The sequence below is a fragment of the Marmota marmota genome, unplaced genomic scaffold (assembly GCF_001458135.2).
Source record: "Marmota marmota marmota unplaced genomic scaffold, marMar, whole genome shotgun sequence".
NCBI classification, from domain to species: domain Eukaryota; kingdom Metazoa; phylum Chordata; class Mammalia; order Rodentia; family Sciuridae; genus Marmota; species Marmota marmota.
Window position 1 is genome coordinate 60,797,067 of NW_026000037.1, and position 13,308 is coordinate 60,810,374.

Sequence of the window (13,308 nt, forward strand, 5' to 3'; positions counted from 1 at the left end):
TAGTCATATTGGATGCTAGGGCTTCAACGTATGAATTTTGAGAGAACGTAATTTATCCTATATCATATGTATATATACATGTATGCAGATATGTTAATAGTTATCTTCTGGTGGTAGAATATAAATGATTATTTTTGTCTTTGTGTTCTTTGATCTCCAGGTTTCTGCATTTAGAATGTCTCATTCTTGTAATTAGAGGGAAAAGGCAACAAATATTAGATTTTAAAGAGAGAAATACATTTTTATTTTTTATTTATTTAATTTTTTTAGAGAGAGAGAGAATTTTTTTAATATTTATTTTTTAGTTTTTGGTGGACACAACATCTTTGTTTTTATGTGGTGCTGAGGATCAAACCTGGGCCACATGCATGCCAGGCGAGCGTGCTACCGCTTGAGCCACATCCCCAGCCCTACATTTTTATTTTAAAGTGACATGTACAGTAGGTTTTTTCTAGGGCTGTATTTATAACCTGTGTCCACTCATCCACCCACCTATCCCTCTGTCTATCCTTCCACCCATATATTTGCGCTGAGAGAGATGTGGAAAGATATTGTCAATGTTGATGATAGTCGTTTCTAGGTGGTGGAATTTGAAGTGATTTTGTGTTCTTTGCACTTACTGCTATGGCTTGAAGTTATAATAAGGAGGTACATGATTTTTTTCCAAGAAAAGGCATTGATGAACTTTTTATTTGCTTACACACTTGATTCTGGTATAGCAGTTTGTCTTGTGTAGCATCTCTGCTCTATTCCCGAGGCAGCCCCAGGTACTGAGCATAAGGGAGAGTTCCATCTGGCAGGAACCAAGTGATGCTGACCCTTCAGCCCTGGTCATGCTGAAGCTGCCAAGCCCAGAGTGGTATAGTTGTGCATCTCAGCAGGGAGCAGAGAGCAGTTTGCAGGGGACACCTGGGCTCCCTGTAAACCCACAGCCAGTGGTATCCTGAGTCTTTGATGTACATTTTATGACCTCCTGGCCAGGTCTGTAGCTGGAGTTCACAGTTTCAGGGTGACAGCAACGTGCCCTTGGGTCCTCCTTGCCTGGCCACCCTGAAACTGGGGCTGGAGTTCCTGTAGAAGGATCTCTAACAGCCCCTGGATTGGGAGGCTGCCAAGGTCAAGGAATGGCTGTTGAACATTTTTAGCTCTGGTAGAGTGAATAAACAGCCCCCAGCCTATATGAATTTGCAGAGTGTTTTGCAAGTGTTGGAGAGCAGGGGAGCAGCAGGCACCTTCTCACCAGGGCAGGGGTGAGAATGACATAACTGTTTAGGGAAACAGGCTGATATGCATTCACTGGTAGAGGTGAAGATACACAGTGGGATCTAACAATCCCACTCCTACGCATGCACTCTGCTCCCAGAGACGTGCAAAGGTGATCATCAGAGTGTTTTTTTTTTTAATAGCCCCAAATTGGAAACAACCCAATGACAATCAGCATTTATAGCATATATGTCCTAAATGAATTTTGCATATCTGTACAATGGAACACTATCCATCTGTAAAGACAAAGTAATTACAATAAGTGCAACAACATGAATGTAACCCACAAAGTCAAGTAAGCAAAGCAAACCCAAATAGAATACATATAACATTATTTCATTTCTGTGAAGATCAGAAACACGTAAACTGGAATCATAATTTAGGGTTGCGTACAAGAGTGGTAAAATATGGGAAAGTTTTATTTGTAATTATGAAATTTGGAACAGGGCTACTCTAAGGGGGAAGGGGAAGGAGTTAGAATTGGCCAGAGTTTCCCAGAGTAGATGGGGAGTCCTGGAGAGCTGGGCGATACTCTGCTGCTTAATCTTTCTAATTATTCATTAAGTTTATTATTACAGGGCTGGGATGGTGGCTCAGCAGTAGAGTGCTCGCCTAGCACATGTGAGGTGCTGGGTTCGAGCCTCAGCACCACATAAAAAAAATAAATAAAATATATTATGTCCAACTACAACTGAAAAAAATATATATATGTGTGTGTGTGTATCATTACATATATTTCTCTCTCTCTGTCTCTCTGCTCAGAGTTATATACATATATGAGTATCTATTAATGAACTACATTCCCAGCCCCCAAGTATTTTTTTAAAAATATATGCTATATTCACAATAAAAATACTAGGAAAAGAAGCAAAATGTAGCAGAAGGATCCTGCAGTCTCCAAGTCTGAAACATCTAGAACAGCTTCTTCTTCCTCTTAGGCTGTCTTTATTTCAGGATCTCAAACAGTTTCATCCAAATCTATGGCCAGTCATCTGTCAGTGTGCTCTTATTTACCAAGTTCCAGGAGCTTAGTCTTAGCCCAAACCCCTGGTGTGTGGGGGTAAGGTGAGAGTAGGAATATGCTCTCTTCAAGACAAAAACATGAAAATCAAGAAAAATGCAGGAGCAGGCAATAGAGACCGCAGTACCATGCAGTCTTGAGAAGGAGCTCAGGGAATTGTGGGGGCCTGGCTGAGCTTCTGCAGATCCTGAGGGTACACTGGGTGGAGACGGGTTGTCGGGTGAAAGAGGGTGATGAAGGTCCCCATGAATGGGTAGTGGAATTCAAGTGTTGCTGGATTCGCCAGGTGGCTTAAGGGTTTGGAAAACCAGGAGAATTTGCCCTGCCCAAATTATTGCCAGTCTAGGTCAATGAATCAATAGATTATCAATCAATTTAGTGATATCCCCAGATATGTTATATGTAAACAATTCAATAGAAGAAAATTGAACCAAGAAGACACGCAGAAACCCTCAGAGAAAATTGTATGAATGAGAGAATTAAATATATATATATATATATATATATATATATAAAATTATGCTTAATGCCAAATTCCATTAGAGAACAATTCTCATCTGTCCTAGGAAACATATTAATCAAAAGTGCACAGACGCTTGCTTGGAAAATAGTTTGGCAGCTCCTCAAAAAGTTAAACAGAAGCAGCTCAATTTACCATAGCTAAACTATGGAATGAACCTAGATGCCCTTCAACTGATAAATGGATAAAGAAAATGTGGTACATATACATAATGGAGTATTCCTGGGCCTTAAAGAAGAATGAAATTATGGCATTTGCAGGTAAATGGATGGAACTAGAGAATGCTAAGTGAAATAAGCCAATCCCCCAAACCAAAAGCCAAATGTTTTCTCTGATAAGCAGATTCTGATCCATAGTAGGGTGAGGGGATAAGGAAAAATGAAGGAACTTTGGTTTGTGAGTAAAGTTTGTCAAAAGTTGAAGCCAGGGCTGGGGATGTGGCTCACTGGTTAAGTGCCCCTGGGTTCAAAAAAAAAAAAAAGTTGAAGGGGGAGAAGAGATTATTGTATCACTGTCCTGGGCCTACGTGGTGTCCTGGACCTATCTCTAGTGCTCATCCTAGTCCTTGGCTGGCCCCTGGCAATATCGCAGAGATGCCTGACAGACTGGATGGACTCAGGGGCTTCTGGAAAAGTAGCCCTGCCCCCTCCTTTCTATATTTTTGGTTTCAGCACCCAAACAAGTGCTGAAACCAGCCACCCTCCACGGAGCTGTGCCCTGGGGAATTTCATATATGTATACACACACATACACACAGACACATGCATTCTTTAATGTATGAACCCACCCTGGATGCTACTTGAAAAAGAATTTAAAAACCAAAGATGCTACAGTATGTTTACATATACACAATGGAAATTTTGCTTCTCAAACAGCTTGAGCTGAAGACCTCTCATCCCCATGGCAACCCGATTCCATTGCAACCAACCACGTCCCTGCCAGGTCACCCACCCGTTGGTAAGCCTCTGTTCTTCAGCCCCTCCCAGCAGCACATGGATGACAGCACCTATTGTGGTAGGGTGGCCTCAAGGGCTGGGGCTGGCAAATGGCTCTAGTCTCTTAGGGACATTCCTGGAGATCCATCTAACCTGAGGCAGGGTTCAGCTCCTCCTGAAAGTCACTGAGACTCAGGAAAGTTGTTGTCCTATGGAAATGCAATATACCTAAAGCCTTCTGGAGTTCCAGGGTACTGGGATAAGTGAATTGGATTCAAAATGGTCATGTGCTGATGGCCAGAAAACCAAACCCTTGGTAATCCCAGAACAGTGAGTCCTGCTTTCAATTAGAAACCCCAGTACTGATTAGATCCTTAATGTATGATTCCCTTGAACTGACATCATGACCCCTTTGAAGGGGTCATCCACCCCTTGAATCTTTCAGAACAAGTGCTTTCTTCCAATGTACACTCTCAGTACCATTTTCAAATAGCATTTTGGAAAGGTTAGCACAGGACAAGGCCACCTGCCCCTTTCTGCTCAGCTTCCTAAGCTTCTCTTACCCATGGGAGTGGCCTATCTATCATCCCTGCTGCTGCTCTCCCCTGCTGACCACAGGAAAGCTTTGCAGGGTTGTGGGTGTAAAAGTAAGCCTTAATTTTGGTGTTTCAGGGGCCCCAGTTCCTGGCTGGTCAGTATCTTCCTCATCCTTCCTGCAATGCAGTATTTATAATCGGCAAGCCTGAAACCTTTCCCCACAACATCATAGAATGCCTTGGGCACTCCAAGAACTAACTTAGCACGTGTGCCCTTTGGATTCTCTTTGATTGGGACAAGCTTTCAGTGCAAAGAACATACCAGGAAGAAAAGAGCCGTGGGTGTTGCTGAGAGATCACAGGGATTGTTCTTTACCGCCCTTTCTTGCATTTGAGCAGGTCTTTGGCAGGGAGGGGAAGCTCTTTCCAGCAGACTGCAAATTTCTCTGCCTCTAGGTTAAAGCTGAGCTGGGCCATTTTCTGCTGGGCTGCCACTAAGGCTCCTGGATACTCCGCTTTGGGAAGATGCAGGGTCACTGGGCATTTATTCCTTGTGAGAAATTCTCAACTCTCCTTCAGAATGACCTTACACCAACCCTCGCTTCTCCCCTTTATAAAGCTGGAACAAGAAGAAAGAACAGTGAGCAGTTCATGGGGTGGAGGTGGGGAAAATTTTTGCCATTGCCCATGTTCAGTTCAGTAGACCTGAAACAGCATGGGTTTTGCAGCATAATAAAAATAAATAAATAAATAAAAAACTCTGGCTTCCTCTGCAGATGGATTGCTATAAAATCTGAGAAAGCAGCAGAGAGCCAGAAAGATGAGACAGCATGTGGGGGTGGGGGTGGGGAGTGTCTCCAGAAACCCAGGCTGCAGGGCCTTGCCTGAGTGTCTTAGATCATGCCTGTCTTTTCTCCTTCCTTCTGCTTTCCTCCTTTGCTTCTTCCTTTCCACATTCCCTTCTTTCCAAGTGGTTTATTAAACTTCCTCCCGTTGGCAGCTCTGCTTTATCTCACTACACCCAGCCAGAGCTCTGGATTCCAGCCTGTCTCAACAGATGTTTCCCTTTAATCACTATAATTAATATTAATGGTGATTAATTATTCTTCGTTATTGAAAAATGAATCTGTTTTTTATATCAAGGGTACATATACAATCAGAGAAATATATATAAGTCTAAATGCATAGCATATATTTACACGTTTTTACCTTTTGCATTACATACATTTATGTATCTATGTAACTGAAACACATAGATATAATTAAGTAAGCTATCTCTAGATGAAAGGATGATGGAAATTTCCATCTTAATGTATACCATCCTCTGTTCAAATTATTTTATTGGAACTAAAGACAATGTTATAATATCACACATGAGAAAATTATCACTTAGTATCAGAATTGATATTGAAAAACCTGCATTTTATGCTAGTTAACAGTGACCCTTAATGAGAACATATCAAGGATCGCACTTGCAAAATGCTCATTGGTATTTTGAGTAACCTTGATTTGGTGAGGCCAATAAACCTCTTTGCTTACACACTTATTTCACGGGCAGGACATTGAATCCTAGAAAGCTCTGATATCTTATTGATTTCTTCTCTCAGCTGAGGAAAAACCAGGGGTTTTCCAGAGTGCCCTGAATGGGACAGCCAGGAAAGTTCTGGAAGGAGGTTTCCTCCAATCTCCCAGCATCCCCATCAGGAGTAGGCGTCCCTGAGCGCTCCTTCTGCACAGAACCTATGGCAGGCAGTGGTCAGGCTGCTCAAGGGGCTTTGGGAGTCCAGTGGGAGAAAACCTCCTGGCTCTTCTGCTCAGACACAGTGGATGGAGGCCTTCTGTGATTGCCATCTGCAGTCAGAAGGGTGAACTCCAGTGAATTCTCATTATTAAGAATGTGGAAACTCCTACTTAAGAGACTGAGGTAGAAGGATTGCAAGCTCAAGACCAGCTGGGTAACTTAGTGAGATCCTATCTCAAAATAAAATAAAAAGAGCTGAGGATGCAGCTCAGGGGTAGAGCACTTGCCTAGCATGTGTGAAACCCTGGGTCCCATTACCAGTAAAGCAAAAAAAAAAAAAAAAAAAAAAAATTGAATCTTTCCTACCTAGGGGAGCCAGGGTGCCAGCCTAGCACAGAGGCTTTTGTTGAATAAGGGTACCTCCAATGTGGAGAACCTGGAGCCTTCTCACTCACATTAACTGCAAGTTGGTCAGGGCCCTTAATTTGTCATGAATTATAAAAGAGTTGACCTAAATCCATGTTTTAAAAACTGGTGTTAAGGGTAAAAAATGTTCTTAGAGAAGTTAGTAAGTTTGCAGAAGGATTCTCCTGCACAAGGTGCCAGTGTGTTTAATCTCCTATCTTTTAAATGCAGAACTTTCCTGAAGTCTTATTACGCTAATGTGATTATAGTTTTCATAACAGTGGAATCTGTATTTAGCATTTTCCAAGCTTATTTGATTATAAGCCCCTTTGCTCTTGAAATAATGTTGAGTTCCCCAGTACAATACCAGGTCACATAATAGAACAATACTAAATTAACGAGAACTCAAGGCAGTAAGGGAGTGCCACCGTGTCTAAGCTATGCCTCAGTATGGGGACATCAGGGAGAATCTTGTAGGGTTTCAGGGGGTCTGGGCTCAAGTGGGTGAAGATGTGCCTTTCAAGGCAAGGACTACAGTAATTCAAGACTGGTGAACATAGCAGGATATTGAAGGTTTTGGCAGGTAAGCTGTTCTTGGTTAGCAAGCTCTAGCCCCCCAGCATCTGCTATCTCAGGCAAACTCATCAGCAGGAAATTCCTGAAGTAAAAGTGAAATATTGGGCTATAATCTTCCTTGGGCAAAGATCTCCTGGAATAAACAATGAAGCCATGTTGACACAGTGGTTTGCATTCTCAGTCTTATGGTTGTGCTGGGCTGATACAGGGTGTCCATGCAGGGAAAGCTTCCCCTCTCCTCCCCGAAGGTTCCCTGAAGTGAACCACTGTAGACACATCAATAGAAGAGCCATTGTGAATTTACTAATGTGTACAAACATGGGGTTCACATACAACATGAAATTCAAGGCCAGATGGTTGAAGCTTAAATACCCATGTCACAGGGTAAGAGGAAATGGGGGAAGTGCTGTAGGCAATTTTAGGGACAGTAAATGATTATTAGGGAGAATGACTAAGCTGAGGACAACTTGTGAATGATTTTTTTGCCCTACCCCCCACCCCGTGGTACTGGGGTTTGAATCCAGGGGTGCTATACCACTGAGCTACATCCACAGCCATTTTTTTTTTTTAAATTTTGAGACAGAGTCTTACGAAGTTGACCAGGCTGACTTCAAACTGGTGACCCTCCTTTTGAGTCTCTGGAATTTCAGGTGTGCACCACCACACCTGGGTCATGAATGATTCTTTTAAGAGTTGGAATGAACCCAAGAGGAAGATATTGTCCCATGACAATCAGTCCAACTGTGGTCAATTCTGTCATCTTTTCTGTGATAGAGTGAGATTTTAGGGTGCAATGGAAGGCTACCGTGTTCTCATTGATGTTGAGGTCTTAAGGCAGGTGATGCAATTTCAGAGGGAGCCTCTTCTTGGGTTTGGGGTAGAAACAAGGCAAGGTTAGAGGGACCTTGACTCTGAGGCAGTTTCTAGGGCATGTCAAAGTGCTAGTTTTGGGGTGTTATGTTCCTGAGCTCAGACATGATAGTTCTCAGAATAATCCACATCTGTCACATTTGTGGAACAGTAGGCTCACCAAATGCAGTCCAGGAAATACACAATTCTCCCTGAAGTTATTTATTTTTCTTTTTTTTAATATTTATTTTTTTATTTTTTTAATTCTCGGTGGACACAACATCTTTGTTTGTATGTGGTGCTGAGGATCGAACCCGGGCCGCACGCATGCCAGGCGAGTGCGCTACCACTTGAGCCACATCCCCAGCCCCTGAAGTTATTTCTAACATGAACCACCTGTTGAGGTAGTAAGGTCCTTGAGTTTAGTGCCTGTTGCATAAAAATGTCGTTTATTAATTTCTTTTATTAATTTCTAGGGAACTTCCCTACTCTTCCTAATTTAAGGGCTTTAATTAATAAGTAGGTGTTCACTGATTCATTCTTGTGATTTTATAAAAATTGATAAAGGTTCATTTCCTTTTTCTGATTTAACATCTAATTTAGGTTAAGTAAGCTGTACAATTTAGAGTACAGTTTCAATAAGAAAGAAGAGTATTGGGGACAGAGACAGACTTAGGTCAGAACCTGAGAGGTGACTAGAAAGGAAAGTTGGTGGAGCCTACTGTATTGACTATGTTTTCTTATTTTCTATATTCTTGATCCTCTAGCATTTGGGGCCTCAATCCCAGAGAGACTGCCTTTCTCAAGGCTAGTTAATTCCTAGAGATAGCAAAGGACTCCTCTTCCAAGTTGCCTTTGATACCCAAGCCTATCAATCCAGAGCCCATACCCCTAATAATCCCTTTCATCAAGCCTTCATATGCCAAGCCAATATTGCCCCTAAGGGCCAGATACCAGACAAGTAGGGACTACTCCTATGGCCCAGCACCCACTGAATTGGTCAACTAGCTGATTCTAAACTTGGGATACTTTCCCTGCCTTCTGTGAAGTCAGGCTCTGCCCTCACCCATTCTGCTTGACAACTGACCCTGGTGCCTCCCCACATGGTCCTGCATGCTGTGCTGTGTCCTGCCTCTTATTTCTAGGGTCTTTATATAGAAACTTCTCTATGTCTGCTGTTTGATCATACCTGATTAAAACAAGCCTTCAGTGAACTTTAAAACACCAATAGGAAATGAAGCTGAATGTAGTCAGCACAGGGGATCCATTACCATTACCAGGGCACCTGTCTGCCCAGACTAATTCATTGGCACTCGGGTGTTCCTAATGGACAACCAGGATGAAGAAGCCCTGGGCCAGTGTTTCCCAGAGTGTGATCCTCGGACCAGGTGTCTGAATCACATGGGGGCTTGTTAGAAATGCAATTTGGGGTGGGGGTGGAGGGGTGGAGGGTGAGGGGTGTCTGATGCCAGGGTTCCTAATACAGAAATTTGGAAATAGGGCCTAGAAAACTACTTTATCAAGTTCTCCAGGCCATGAATTTGCTAAATTCAGGAACCTTGGCAGTGGGTCACAGCAGGGTCTAGTTGAAGGGTTAGGCCACTAACAGCCTGAGGGCCTGGAGCCCTAACACTGCAGGTTATAGACTGCGCCTCCTGGACAGGTCCAGAGCCTCTTCCCACAATCCCAGAACCCAGGACGGGCAGGCTGGTGCTGAAGTGCTTAAACTTGCCCTTTGCATTCCCTCCTCGCCTCCTTCCTCTCATGGTCTGAATGTAATAATTTTTAAAAGATCAATGAGTTATTCCTTATTCTTATGTATTTTCTTTGAAAAGAATAAAAACTGCCTTAGTCCTTGGTTTGATTCTCCAACAGCACAAAACAAAACTGTGGGTTTTTTTTAAAATATTTATTTTTTAGTTTTCAGTGGACACAACATCTTTATTTTATTTGTATGTGGTGCTGAGGATCCAACCCAGCACACCGCGCATGCCAGGCGAGTGTTTTCCCAAAACAAAACTGTTTTGGGAAAATGTCCTTGCTTGTGGGGAGGCATCCAAACACCAGGCTAGGACTTGACTTTGTTGCATGTGCAAGCCTATGATGGTGCCCAAGTGGTACCTGTGGAAATGTCAGAGGAAACCAACTGGTCTAAGCTTGATATAATGGTAATCAAGATATTTTTATATTTTAAGAATATTCCAATTTTATGCCCTTTTACCTCCAGGAGGCCCTTTTTGCTCATTTCTTCCACTGCATCATTTAGTCTCAAAAACATGACTTTCTCGCCTTTTTTGTGTCTTACCACAGTGGTATGAGCGGCTAAGTGGTTATGCTTCAGAACTAGAAAAACCCTGAGATTCCTAGCCTTACATACAGATGCTTCCTGCTGCAATATAATTGTAATATATCTGAAAACAGTAAAACCCCTGATACTTCCAAGAGTCACCAGAACTCCAAACATCAGGTCAGCGACATGGCGCTTAACCCTCTGGTTGGTGTTTATGCTATTTGGTTGAATAAGAAATAAGGGAAACTTTACATTGTAAAGTACATTATGACTGGCAAACTGTATTAAAATATAATATCTTCAGGAGAGAACAATAAAACTCAGGATTTTCCTTGCAATATAGGGTGATGAATCGTAATCTTTTAGTTTAGTTCTCTCTTGATTTGGTTCCAATATGTATGAATCTATCACCTGGGTTGAGATCTGTGTGTGATATACAGGACTAGTGAAATATAAATACTTTAAAAATTATTAAAGCATTTGCTGAGGTCCTAATGACTTCAAGGTAAGAGTGTTGAAACCAACAAACTTTGAGTTTGTAATATAAGAATTAATACAACCTTCATTAATAAACTTGCTAGAGCATTTGGTGTTATAACTAATTCCCTGATTAATAAAACTGAGAAAAAACGAGTTTAGATTTTTTTTTCCTTCTTTATTATTTGGAAAATACAAATATTGTCAGTCTATTTTAGGTAAGTGGTGAGTGATGTTAAAGAAAAAATTACAATGATTTAGAGATAATAATTGATTTTATTTTCCATTCTAGAATCAGGCAAACACTTTATTTCACAAAACACAATAGTTCTCCAATGAACTGAGCAAGGGAATTGGTTTTATAGAGAAAAAGGTTGAAGAAAGCAAAACAAAATCAAAATGTGGATTGGTCATTTCAAAGTCACTTTCCTTGTAGGCTGGGAATAGGAAGAATGATAGAAAATAACTTGTTAACATCAGGTTACCTATATTTACACAATCCTTACCTTGTGTGTATAAGGATTAGGGAAGAAGGAACTTCATTAACATTTCAATTGAAACTGGTTTGTTTGGGAAACTTGGCTGTTATTTCTCTAATCTGGATTTCTCTAATCATAGTTTTTCTTTTTTTTTTTAACTTAATTTTTTTATTGTTGGTTGTTCAAAACATTACATAGTTCTTGATATATCATATTTCACACTTTGATTCAAGTGGGTTATGAACTCCCATTTTTTAATCATAGTTTTTCTAAACTATGGTTTAGACAAACAGGTTAGATAAACAGCTTAGTTTCAACTTGGTGAAGGGGAACTATAGCCTGAGAGACTCCATTTTGATTTTTAGCGTGGTCTGTTGGGGGCCTTCTTGCAGGAGTTTAGTCCAAAATAACCTCCTGCTGTAAGTTTTTATGTAACAGTGGGGTATTTATATTCACAACACTTCTGAAAGCAAATGTGTGGATTTTTTTCTGTACCAACAAGTTCTCTGACTGTCCAGACACCAACTGGGTATTCTATAATTCAAATCCATCCTGACGTCATTTACCCTGAGTCAGTGTCAGCTGCTGGAAGTTAAAGGACTCAGTCCCATAAGACTTCCCCCATTTCAAACATAGGTTGCAAGTCCCTGGGTACCATCTGTACTTCTGACTGACAGGCTACCAACCAAGGGTTTCTACAACCCCCTCCTTAGATGTGATGACTTGCTGAAAACACTTCTGTTTATCAGTTTACTATAAAGGACATGACTTAGGAACAGCCAAATAGAAGATGTGCATAGGGCAAGTTATGGGGGGCAGGCAGCAGCACGGAACTTCAATGTGTCCATCTACCCTGGAAGTTCATCAATTCTAGTTGTTCAAGAGTGTTTGTAGAACTTAATCTCCAGGACCTCCTTCCCTTCCCAGAGGTCAACAAGTGGGGCAGAAAATTCCAAACTTCTAATCACTTGTTTTTTCTTATAGTCAGCTCCATCCTGAAGCCATCTAGGAGCCCCACCCCAAGTCACTTCCAGCTCAATCAAAAGGAGCTCATTATGAGTAACAAAAAATGCTCCCGTCACTCAGGAAATTCCAGGGAAATTTTATGCCAGGAACTGGAGACAAAAAAAAAAAAATGTATTTCTTATTACAGTAGAGTGCCCTCTTATCTGCGATTTCACATTCTGAAATTTCAGTTACTTGCTGTGTGAAAATATTACATGGAAAATTCCAGGAAAAAAAAATTCAAGTTTTAAACTGTAGACTCTTCTCGGTAGTATGATGACATGTCAAGCTGTTCTGCTCCAACCCAGGATGTTCATCATCTCTTTGTCCAGCGTATCCATCCAGGGTATTCTATTCTAGTCATTTAGTAGACGTCTCAGTTATCAGATTGACTGTGGTCCCCAAGTGCAAGTATAATGATACTGGCAATTTGCATATGCCAAAAGGAAGCAATAAATTGCCTCCTTTAATTGAAAAAGTAAAAGTTCTTGCTTCAGGAAAGATAATCTTATGTTGAGGTTGCTGAGCTGTATGGTAAGAACAAATCTATCTGTGAAATTGTGAAGAAGGAAAAAGAAACTAGTTTGGCTGTCACACCTCAAACTGTAAAAGCTACAGCCACCGAGCCCGATAACTGCTTAGACAAGGTAGAAAAGGCATTAAGTTAGTGTATGTGGGTATGTATATGTAGGAAAACAACATAGTATATGTGGGGTTTGGTACTCTCCAAGGTTTTTGGCATCCATTGGTGATCACACATCGGACAGTGAGGGTGGTAACTGTATACCACAGGGAAACTCCAAGTTGTGAGGTAGAGTCGATCGCTTGTTGCAGAATGACCATCCACTGTGCATGGAATTGGCCAGAATGAGGAGGTGCCAGGACACAATGGGGCTACTAACCACATCTGGTGAGGGGACATGAGGGACTAATGTGTCCCCCAGGGGGATGGAGTGGAGCTCTTCTGTGAGTGATGTCCCAGAACAGAGAGCATGCACTCTCCCAGAGGAAAAGGTAGCCAGGTGGCTATGCTTTTGATAATTTCCAAATGCATTCACTGAATCTGATGAAGTCATTTTCATATCCATCTCCTTTCAAGGGAATGTTTAAGGTCAACTTCTAAGTACCAAATAGAATGGTGAGCTCACATTTTCCCACAGGAAGGCTGTCATGGAGGTTTCTGTTGATGTCTAGTGCTGAGGCCCAGAGGG